This window comes from Mauremys mutica, chromosome 4 (assembly GCF_020497125.1).
Source record: "Mauremys mutica isolate MM-2020 ecotype Southern chromosome 4, ASM2049712v1, whole genome shotgun sequence".
Lineage (NCBI taxonomy): Eukaryota > Metazoa > Chordata > Testudines > Geoemydidae > Mauremys > Mauremys mutica.
In genome coordinates, this window is record NC_059075.1 from 68,199,708 (window position 1) to 68,212,153 (window position 12,446).

Genomic DNA, 12,446 nt, shown 5'->3' on the forward strand with positions numbered 1-12,446 from the left:
ATGTTACTTTTTATATTAAATTCAATTTATTTTATGCTGCCCCCACGTTTTCCAGTATGTCTCAGATTCCTGTATCATCAAGACATAAGTGAGTCATAAATGGTGTCAGGGGAAACTAAAGGTTTTAACAGCTGGGTAGGGGGCAGCTCTGAATTACGGACTCTGGCCATACACCTCTTCCCCTGACAAGCCCCCCTGGGCCAGGCTGCGGGGAGAGCTCCAGCAGCTGTACCACAGGCGGGAAGTCCCCTTAAGAATTTCCTGGGGCCCATTTCCAGACCCTTTAAAGCCTCTTTATGCTGCTCCTTGGTGGAACTGCAAATTGGTCTCGTCAGCTGGATGTTACTGTTAAAACAATTGTTAATAAGTGAACTGCCATCACTAGCACTATATTAAAAGGTAACAGTTTTCAGCGAGATGAACAAGGCAGGTAGCACCACTAAGAGCCAATGTGTTGGGCTCTCCGCGGAGCCTGGAAGATGGTGTGCATCGGTTATGCTTGGTTCTTGTTTGTAAGGCTTCACAATCCTTATATTATGTAACCCACACACCTCCTGGGTCGGGTGTTCTGTCCCTGGCAGTGGCACTGAGACCACTTAGAGAGAGAGAGATTAATGAGTCTGCTCTGCAGCCTTAGCTAAGGGCCAGTGTATATGGCCATAGACTCAGGATCACAGTTCTGAAGCAAGGCCTGAAGCCTCAGCAAATGCCACAGCTGCAGAATTGCAGAACACTCAGGGCTTTCCCCTACGTTGTTTTCTTCATGTGTGGCAGGACTCTGAGAGCAATAAACTCCCAACAGCCACCAAAGAGCCTAACTATTACAAGTTTATTCATGTGTGGCGTGGTTTCTGGATGGTCTTCAGTTTCCCCTTTCCCTCTTTAACTTAAGCCAGTGTCACTGCATACGTCCAGCATGGCTTCCTGCTGGGGACCAGAGTAGCGTGGGGAACTCTGCCCTTAGGCAACAAGCAGGCATAGCAATGGCTGGGTACCACCGCTTCTACTGACAGGTGCTTGCTGTAAATCCTGAAGGCAGCACATGCAGCTGCAGCGATTGAGCCAAGGCAGCTGGAGTGAGATTTCATGACTGTGAGGTACCGAGCGCTCACCTTTTCTGTTGCATCACCTCTCCAATTTGCACAGACCATGGTCTGTGTTTCCTTACTCATACCCCCTCTACTTTAGTACTTTCAAACCAGCTTTTATTGTAGCATCAGAGGAAGCACAAAAAAGCAGCTAAACATTGTACAGAAAACTTGACAGAGGCAAGACACACAATGGAGCAAAGAGATGATGCTCGTGGTTTGAAACCTGCCAACCTCCCACATTGCCTGCAAAATCACAGGTATGTAGCACATGACCAGGGCAAGGAAAATCCCTCCCACAGGACAGGTTTGTAAGGGATCAAACTGCTGTCTGGCTGCCCCCTGCCATGCTGGGGCAAACATGCAGTTCTAGTGATAAATCTGACTCAGGGGTGTTTTTGTTGGGGTTTTTTTTTTGCCACATTTCCCCCTCTGCTTACAGAAGCTATCTGTGTTTTCAGCCAGGGTTTATTCACTTGTAGCTCATCTTCTGATGTAAATGATGTCACCATGCTGCATGTGTCACACCACAAACATTGTTTGGCTGTGGATGGTGCTGCCACAGGCACAGCGTTCTGACTGCCCACTGCAGGCTCAGACAGAAGAGTGGGCGGTAAGGTTGTTGAGGCAGAGACGCTTTGTTCTGTGAATGTACAGCATCTAGCACAGTCACTGGTCCATAACTGAGCTCCTAAGCGTTGCCACAGGACAAACAAGAAGAAGAATGAGCTGGGCAGGGGAATGTGTATCTGAACACAAAATAATAGCAGGGGAACACACACAAAATTACCAGCCAATGGCTTTTTAAATACAGTATTGTTTGCACAGGGAATCCAGAGTTGACCCCCTCTGTCACTCAGGTTATCTGCCACCCAGATTAAGAGAGAGATCCCTACCAACAGGGCCGGCTTTAGGAAGTGCGGGGCCCGATTCAAATAGTTTCGATGGGGCCCCGGCAGGGATGACTCACCCGGCGGCACTCCAAGTCTTCGCTCCCGGTCTTCTGCGGCACTGAAGGACCCGCTGCCAAAATGCCGCCGAAGACCCGAAGTGCCGTCGGGTGAGGAAAAATTAAAAAGGCACCTAAGTTAGGCGCTCTTCTTTAGGGCGCGGGGCCCTCTTAGGCGCGGACGCAGGGCCCGATTTGGGGGAATCGGCCTAAAGCCGGCCCTGCCTACCAAAGGTGAACTCCCAATACAGGAGCCAAAAGAGAGAGTTCGGAGACAGCTCCCTGCCTCCGGGGAGGAGAGAGAGGGGGAGAATACCTTGTCCGGGGCCAGGTGCATGTGAAGGAGTTGGGCCTGTGTGTGGCGCCTAGGCAGTGAGCAGCTGCCAAGTGACATTTGATCCCCTCCCATGAATTAGTGTGAGAACTGAGGGTGATTGAGGGGCAGATTGCACAGCCCCAAAACCACCAGTTCTAATAGATTGAGCCCTGGTCTACAGTACAGAATCCCCTGAGTGAGGCAGTTCCGCCAACCGAACTCCCGGTGTAGACAGCACTATGGCATGGTGCGTGGAGGTGGAGTATGGACAAGCCTTGAGAAGGATTGATGGGTCTGGGCTCCGTTAACTCTACATCAATGAGGCAGACTTAATGGAGCATGGATGATCTGAAGCTGCCCCATGAGTTTCGTTCTGCTTCAGCGGGTGAGTCTGAGTTTGGAGCCAGACCCGATTTATATACCTTGGCACCCTCCATTGCAGTTGTGTCCCCACATGAAAACATTGCATTGTGAGCTGATGACACCATTCCCTCCTGGCTGCACAGCAACGCAGCTTCAGTATGTGGAGACAGAGGTGGGTCAGGCTGTAGGGTGTGCAAGACCAACCTCATGGGGGGACAGAGCCAAAATCCAAAAGCTAGCCCATGCTCACCTGTTCTATGTGCCCTCACAGCTGATCTATTGCTGGGTAGGGTGGCCTGATATCACAAGGGGCAGAAACATGATTAATCCCCTGGGTAACAAGTAAAAATCAAATCTTTTCAAGGGAGATAATGTCCTGTTTGTCCAATGAGTTTGGGGGTGGGCTGCTTGGGTTTAGTCTGAGACAGGTGGGTCTGTTTGTTCTCAGCTTTCTGTGACCTGTCTGTCTGCTGGCCTGGCCTTCACTGATTGTCTGTACATCTCACAGCTGCTGGTTGGATGTCACTGTGACAAATGTCACCACTGAAATAAACAGTTTGTGCTAAGAAAGTGTGGAGATGGGGGTGACTGTGAGGCCCATCTGATAGTCAGAACTAGGAGGAAAGCATCTCACAGCATTTTGAATATTGACCCCTATTCTGACATTGGCTGCATAACAACAGAAAATAGCATCCTCCTTTACATTAGCAAAAGGATTTTATGCAACTTATGTCCAGATAAACATACTGCAGAAATATGGCTGTGAGTTCTGTAATTCCTCCATCTCCGCTATTACTGTACTTTATGTCTAGACAGCAGCTAGGAGCGTGCGTCCCAGCATGGATAGACAGACACACGAACTCTGCTCCAGCTAGCGAACTAAAAATAGCAGTGTGGCTGAGGCAACACAGGTGATGGCTTGGGCTAGCCCCAGAGTACAATCTTACCTGACCTCCTGAGTCAGGTGACTAGCCTGGCTGAGACCCTGTGCTGCTGTGGCTACCCTGCTATTTTTAGCATCGCATATCTGTTGCCCTGCACTGGGATGCACACTCCCAGCTGGTGTGTAGATGTACCCTGAATTATGTCTAACTTCTGAGGCACTAAATCAGGGCCCTGACCTATTATGCTAATTGTGACATGACAAAGTCATGACCCTTTTCACATTGCCAACCTCATTGCCCTGGCCACATTCCCTCCCTAAATTCCCCTTGTCGCTGCATATGCTTTTCTGACCCTGTTGCTGTCACTAACCTGTTGTGTAGCGTTTCTGCATGTTGTTAACCAGCTGCTGCCTTCCATCCCAGAGCTGGCTGTATTTCAGTGGTGGGTGAACTGATGGTTCTATACAGATGTGTATTTACATCTATTCGTACACAAAAAACGTGTATCTGTTAAGGTTGGTCTACACATAATAGATTTAACAGAACCTCAGCAGCAAAACAATGAAAAGTTAAGCCATCTAAGAGCATGTACATTGTGTTCCTCCAGCTAGAGACAGATTTCACTAAGAGCACAACCACCATACACCACAGACCACACGTCGCAGCTTTAACTCTTCCCCCTGTTCCCCCAAGAGATACAAGACTTCCAGCATCCCCTTCCCCAAACTCCTCCTGCTCCCATAAGGGCTAAGGTTCCATTGTGTGGGCTGCAACAAAAAGGGCACTGGAAAGCCCCCAGTTCTCCCCAGCCTGGGATCACCTTGCACATGGCAATCCTGAGCAAGTGTGGTGCCAGCAAAATCAGCTCCTTGCAATTCCCATGTAGGGGATATGGCCAGCGCAGGGCAAACTCTGGCAATCATTGACCAGAGTAAAGTCCCTTGGAGAACATAACCATCTGGGGTATGTTGGTGCAGCCCCATGTGCTGAGGTCGAGGTTGGTGCAGATCAGTCCAGATAATCAGGGATCTTTAACTGGCTCCCTGACATCACCCTTGTGCAAAAACAGATCTTGGCACAGGACAGAATCTGGACCTATGTCCCCAACCACTTTACAGAATTTAATAATACATAGAAGAGAGGGGGTTTATAGTATAAGATTGTATTTCATATGAGAGTTGAAAAGGGACAGAGAGTTGAGGTGAGAGATTCTAACAACTTGCGTGTGTTGTGTTTAGACTCTGTTCATAAGCAAACAATAGTCAGGCTGGATGTAGGTTCTAGCATGATTCTGCTGTGTAGATGGACAGGGCCTAACTCGTTGTGAAGGACAACATGCTGAAATCCATTGCAGTGTGTGAAAAACACCCATAATCTTCTGCCACTGGTACCAACAATTGAGGCAGTATGGGACAGCTGCCCAGATTTTCCAGAGTGCCCTAATGCAAACACAATTGTACAGCCTGATAAGTTTGGACAAACCAGTGATGTTGACACACTATTGTGCAGGGGAAATTGTAACTCTGTGGATGAACTAAAGCTGTAATCATAACAGATGAGCACGTCAGCATGGTTATGTCTGTAGTGTAGATGGGACCAACCAATGTGAGTTTCATAAAGAGGAAGAGGAACCGTGACAGGACACTGGCATAACTATGAAGCAGTGGTTCACTGAGGTCTAGGAGTATGATGAAGAAAGAGACTTCCTCAGTGGAAATAAAGAGTTTAACTACATGCATGGAAAGACATTCCCATGCTATGGCCAGGGTGAAACCCCAATTGCAAAGAGTAGAGGATAGTGTTGTGCTAGAGGTGATGGAGAGGGCTAGTTTTGCAAGCGTCATGCTGAGAAACATAATGCCTGTAAATTAGAGAGAACATCAGAGTCAAGGGAGGGATTTTTAAGAAGGGGTGAGCGTGTCAGATCTCAAAGTTTGATATTTCTCTCACAAACAAAGATCGTCTGTGTCTGAGTGTGGAGGGGGGTGGTGTTTGGGAAGAACATCTCTGTTAAAGACTGAATAACCCCCTACTTTGCCTTCCCCCCACCAGGTTGCCATTGCCATCCTTCCAAGTAGACTTGGCAAAACTTGCCTCTCAAGTCTGTCACAATTGCTCCATAAGCAGCTAGGCGGGTTGCTGCTGAGTGAGGCAGCAGAGTCCATCTAAGGGGCAGAGTCAGGCTGTCTTGGTAACCTCTGCTGGTTCAGAGAGAAACTGGGGGAAAAAAACCTGTCCCAGAATGCTGTTTTAGGATGCTGCACTATTGGAGGCAATATCTGTCAGGTCAGACATAAAAACAAGATCCTGCTCACTAGTCATTAAAGATCTCTCAGTATTTTTACTGGGGTACTGGCCCCAGTAAGATGGTCAAATTCCTATGTGGATAATTACATTCTGCCTCTCTCTAAAACATTAACCTTGTAGTTTCAGTTGGATACAGTGTTCGTCACTTCCTGTCTTGCACTGCTGTATGGTGTTCCTGTGCGTAGTTAAACAGCTGCCACCTTCCACCTGAAAGGTGACTGCATTTCAGTGGGGAGGTAAAGTGAATTTTGTAAACAACATTTGTAAAGTGCTCTGTGATCATTCCAGATTAAAGTAATTATAGAAACAGAATGGATAATTACTAATAGTAACAGTTAATTATAAATTCAGTATTAACAAACAAACAATACTCTAAAGGCAAAGGAGCGATCTGTGATAAATTCTACTTGGAAAATAAACTGCAGTGCTGTATTTAGAGGAGGATCAGAATATTCCTGCTCCCAGAATTATTCATTCAGTAGCACAAGTAAAACATTATCAGACATTTCAATTATATTTAGTAAAGATGATTGTAAATCGTTTTGATTCGAGTGATTATTTTCTTCATTTTTTTGTTTCCCCTGGGACTTACTGGGTGGCCTCCTGCAGCTCTCTCCATTTCTCCTCCCACTTCACATTCCCTCCTGCCCTCATCCTTGAGCTACCCCTGCCCCCAAAACCAGTCTTCTGCCTGACAAGGAATTTTCCCATGGGAGTCTATCAGCAATGGGTCAAGGGTTTATAAATGTACAAGATGCAGGCGATGGCTTAGAGGTCCAGCTCTCTGGTTTTTGTACACTTAGGGTGATTTACTGTTGCCCTGCCCTTTATGGAGTCATTTACAGCAATGCCAAGTGAGTCCTGTGTTTACATCCACTCGGCAGTGGCATAAATGCCTATGTACAGTGCAGGGCAATGATCAGTCTGGCCTTCAGGGCCTGGTTCAGTACTAACTTAAACTAGTTTTACACCACTGTGACTTCACTGATTTCAATTGTCTTAGGCCTTGTCTACATTGGGGATTTCAGTGACCAGCCACTGTTGTAGCTGCACCAGTAGAAACTTGTAGACAGGGTGAATGACTGCATCACTAGTGTAGCTTGCCAGGTTCAAGTAGGGGTACATTTTTACAGGTGTAAATCATGCCTATAGCAGCTGCCTGCCTACAATGGGGTCTTCACTGTTGCAGTTACTCCCGTGGCTGAAATTCCCTGTGCAGACAAAGCCCCGTTCCTAATTTAGTGTGGACAGAACAATTGGACCCTTAAATACCCAGTAAATCTAGGGAGGGTCAGTTAAACCCTTTATTCTTCCAACAGGGAGTTCAGTGCAGTTTATTGCACTAAAGGTATTTGGATGAGCCCTTAGAAACCAGGGTTCCATCTGATTGCTGGCATTACCTACTTTTTTTTGTGAGCAGAGGCTTTTGACCAGTGTCTGTGGCAAAAATTTCCCCCTTTCTCCACTCTTATAGAGGGTGCTGCTACCTCTACCCTGAAAATGGCTGTATGTCAGTGGTGCTGTGTATACCTACTTTGTAAAGTGCTTTGGGCTCCTTTGATATGAATGTTCCTGTGTTGTTTTCAATATTGTATATATCTGAATAAATGTAAAGTATTATCCCCCCAAGCTGCTTTTATGCACCGGAGAGACAAGGTGGGTGAGGTAATATCTTTTATTGGACCAACTTCTGTTGGTGAGACAACCTTTCAGGTTACACAGAGCTCTTCTTCCTATATGCCCCTGAGGCATACAGGCTTGTGAGATTTGCTCTAAAGCCTTAGGACAAAAGGCAAGTGCTATTTGAATAGGCCTTTGAATGTCCTTATGGATCAACAAAGCTCACCTGCCAAGCAGACAGGCATCCTTACAAAAAAATCTGAATGCCCCTGACGGGCCCCTTATGGGTGGCTCCCCATTGCCAGTATTCTGAGCACAGGCAGAATGAGCAGCAAGCAATTCCCAAAAATACCCAATGCCCTTGGCTTAGCTTCCTTCTTTTGTCTGTTGCAGCCCAAAGAACAGGGTGTGTCCCAGCCCTTCTCATGAGAGGGCTCTGCCCACAGCACTGTAAAAAACGCTCCCTTCGCTGGCCTGAGAAGCTTTCACAGCCTGCACAATGGGAGTAACTCCCATGGAAGTCGATGGCGGTTATGTGTGTCTTGTATGCTGAGACAATAGGGCTGGGGATGGTGGGGGGGAGCACAAATGAAAACAGAATAAAGCTCTTTCTCATGTCAGGATCTTTGGGTGATCCCCTCTGATTGGATCACCCTGGATTACTACTTGGGGTGGTTCAGCCTACAAGTCCTCTTCTCTGCATGCTCATTGAAAGTGTTTGTAGGGCTGCTGACCGGTCTCCTCTGCCAGCCCAGGAAGCAGTAGCGCTGGAACCCATTTTTACAGTGGGGGATCCCAAAAGCCAGTGGTCTCCAAACTTTTTACCTGGCACCCCCCCTTACTCCATCTATGCCTCCTCTCCTCAGAGCCGGGCCAAGACTGGGCCATGGCTTGGGGGGGGGGGCAAGATGTGACAGAGAGGTTGAGGCTGGGACAACAGCTGTGGGTGGGAGCAGAGCCCCAGGGGGTGGATCCTGCGGCAGCCAGGATCCTGCGTGCAGGACCAGGGGGCAGAGTCCCAGAGGCCCAGGCAGGGGTCCGGCAGCAGCTGGGACCACACATGCAGGACCCTGCATGTGGGGCCAGTGGCCAGGACCCCACACAATACCTGGAGGTGCTGCAGCACTCCTCACACCTGCCAATAAGGATCAAACACCACCCCCCAAACTGTGTTCAGGCCCTTCCTTCAGTGCACAGTTACAAAGTGATACAAACAAAGCTATTTCCCTGACCAAGGCAGGCTGCAGGGACCTCCAGGCCTTTCCCCTTCCATCATTCCCCCCTCCTGCAACTCCAGGACCCAACCACAAATGACTACTTACTTCTCATAGCCCTCCTTCAGTTAAGATCTTTCAGCCCTTTATATGAATCAGCTGACCCTTTCCTAGCCCAAACTGATAATCCCCTCTACCAGGCCCAAACACCTGTCCTTAAAGAGGTTCTGTCTCCAAACAGAGCTGATTGGTCCCAGGACACTAGAAGGGCAGAAGTTACAGTATTGTACCAAGGTAGAAGATGGAAACAGAGATGGGAGAGGTCGTCTATGAGCAGGGTTAGATAAGACAGGATTTGTCACATAAGGAGCTGGCAGTCTAAGGAAGCATGACAGCACTGAGTCATTGAGAAATCAAGTATCTGTCCAAGGGGCTAGGAGTACAAAATCAAGGGGCCCATCAAGGTTCTGGGGGGAGAGTGTTTGAGGCATGAATGTCAAGGAATTGTGGGCGGGGGGCCTGAAAGCAAGAATCCGCAGAGCGGATACTGGTATTTTAGGCCTCAACTATTTTGCTAGATCTGGGCTACTTTAGTTGTAATTCACTCTTATATTAGGTCAGGACGGTAGTTCATCTCCAGCTATTGCAGCAATGGATTAAATGGATGGGATCTCTGATATATTATTTTATTAATAATACAAATACTTACACTGATTTTTATAGTATTACAAGGCATCACATCACAGTGACATCTAGGTACACTGTGCACCAGTTAAAAAGAACCAAGCAACATAATGAGAATGGGGAACATACACTGTGTGACCCTCTGCAGCAACTAACTCTGTGTTCACAGAGAGCAGACAGCATCCAGAAGATTAAATGTCTGGGATATTAAGCGCAAGTTTTTGGGATCAAACCTATGAGGTGGTGAGCACCTCCTGGAAGATGTGGAGTGCCCTCAACTCATGAATTTCAGCAGGAGATGAGGGCTCTTGGCAACATCTGGGAGGTATGAGGTACTGGGCCATTAAATGTGGGAAGGAAATAAAATGAAGACCTGATGATATTCAAATCCAAAGCAAGGCTGTTTGTCTGAAAACACTGTATTCATCTCCTCTCAAGGAATTTTTTAGAACCTGTTTTGTTTTGTTTCCCCAGGTCTCAGTGAGTCAAACATCCTAAGGTTGGAAATCCTGAGCTGATGAGAGGAACAATTAAAAGGTGACTATTGCATGGCATTTTTACTGTCTTTAATCCATCCTGTGATATCCCAAAGACATAATAGTCTCAGAGATAAGTGATCCAAAATGACCTGCAGCTGAGGGAGCAGAACAGTATGTTACCAAACATTCATCAAATGTTTATGGAAAATAAATGTAAATGTATTTATAAATTGAATTTATTTTTGGGCCCTTCTCTGTTGAAGTTCTTATGATTCCCCTATTTTTCCCAATTTAACCCCCCATTTTGCACTTTAGAGCCTCAAAGACCAGTCATCACTATCATCTTCCTTCCTACTGAGCTCATCAATCTCTCTACAATATCACCTGACATTTTATAACACCTTTCATTTCTGAAGCACTTTGGTCAAGATTTTTAAAAATTCCTAATAATTTTGGATGCCTCAGTTCTGGGTTGTCCAGTTTGAGGCACCTTGAAAGGGGCTGATTTGGAAAGTGCTAAGTACGCAGCCGCTAAACATCAAGCCCCTTTAATGTGCCTCTAGTTGGGCACCCAAAAACCTAGGCACCACAAATCACTAGTCACGTCTGAAAATCTTGGACTTTATGCACCACAAATACAAAGGTGATTTTATCCTCCACTGTAATGCAGCTGATTCTGGGGTGGAACATGACAACTGTTAAATAGTACAGAACTCTATAATTATTATTTATGGGTTTATAATGTCCAAAAGTGTGCTAGGTGCCTTGCAGTGCTGATACAAAGATGAGGCCCAGAGACCTTATATCTAATAGACTCTGCATAGCAGTTTAAGACGAGCAGTGAAGAAGACTATAGCCAATTCAAACTTCAGAGAGAATTTAAAAAAGGCAAAGAGTCATTACCTAATTTGGAAGATGATCATGACCGTGGGATTAAGGATTCAATCCTGCAAGGTTCTAAGTGCTCTGGCTCCAACACTGCAAAACTCTTAAGTATGTGACTAACTTTAAGACAGTGAGTAGTACCATTGACTTCAATATGTCAGTTGACTTGAATCAATATTTATCACTTGAAGCTTAAAATTGAAAACCCAAAATTTAGTATGTGGACACAAGTGTGTGGTTAATTAGCTGTCTTTATTCAACAACTTCCAATTTAAGCCCACCATCAAGTGGCTGTGCAACCCCCCAGCCATCTTACTCTCTATACCTCAAAGCTCCCATAGCATTGCATATAGTGCATGTATCATGCCAGCTGACCAGCTGGACTACTCTTGAACAAATGTAAAGTATTTTTAATTATAAGACTTAAGGATAATACTTTGCACTTCCGTAGTAACTTTTCATTGTTGAGGATCTCAAATTGTTTGACAAACAATAAATTAAGCCTCACAGTATCTGTGGGAGACTAAGAAGTATTATCCCCATCTGACAATGGAGAAAACAAAAAGCATGGAGAGGTTAAGCGACTCACCCACAATCACACACTGAGTCAGTGGTAGGGCCAGGGAAAAAAAATCCCAACACCCTAGTCATAGGCCTGGTCTACCCTTAAAATTAAGGTTGACAGCTATAGTGTTATGGTGTGTGAAAAATCCACACCACTGAGTGCTGTGGCTATTCTGACTTAATCCCCAGTGTAGTTGATGGAAGAATGCATCCATTGACCTAGATACCATTGCTTGGGAGATGGTGTTTCTACAGCAACAGAAACAACCCCTTTTGTCACTGTAAACTGCATCTACACTGTGGGATTATGCCATCATAGCTACAGGGCTGTAGCTGTTTCTAGAGTCCCCGTAGTGTATACATGACCATATGCTCTGAGCATTAGACCCTGCTTCCTCTGCTTTAGCAGTGCTGGTGATTCAATAGGTGGCACTCTTCTCTCTGAGTCAGTACTGAAACAGTGATCCAGATCACTTCAGAAGAGATGTCACATTGACGTCCTGCCCGCTTGTAGGCACTAAAGATCCCACAGTGTTTTTAATTCATGAGTAGCAGTGTTAGTGCCAGAATCCTGGACAGATTCCAATTTAGGTAATCACATTCTGTTCTCCCTAATAATTCTGCCTGCAGCTTCTGTTAGATATAATATTCATTTTCACTTCCTTTCCTAGGTGGATTTATAATGTTGCTTTTAAAGAATTGCTGTGTTCCATCCAGAAATGGCAACACCTCGTATCTGGCAGATAATTTCAATACCCTGTGCCACACTTATCTCATTTGAAAAATATGGCTCATAACATACTTTACAATTACCTAGCACTTTTTCATTTTAGATTTCAAAGCACTTTACAAAAATAGGTAAGTATTATTATCACCCATTTTACAGAGATCTGAACGAATTTGTTTGAGAATCACCATGGTCTCTAGTAGATCAGAGCTGGCTCTCCTCCATTTCTGATCAGATGTCTGCTCTGAGCTCTATCATATGTGTTCTATATAACTGTTCATATGTCACATACTCTCTATTCCTTAAGCAATCTGAAAACTGGACTTGTGTACACTCTCTCTAGGCCAAGGGATTGTATTTTGGTGT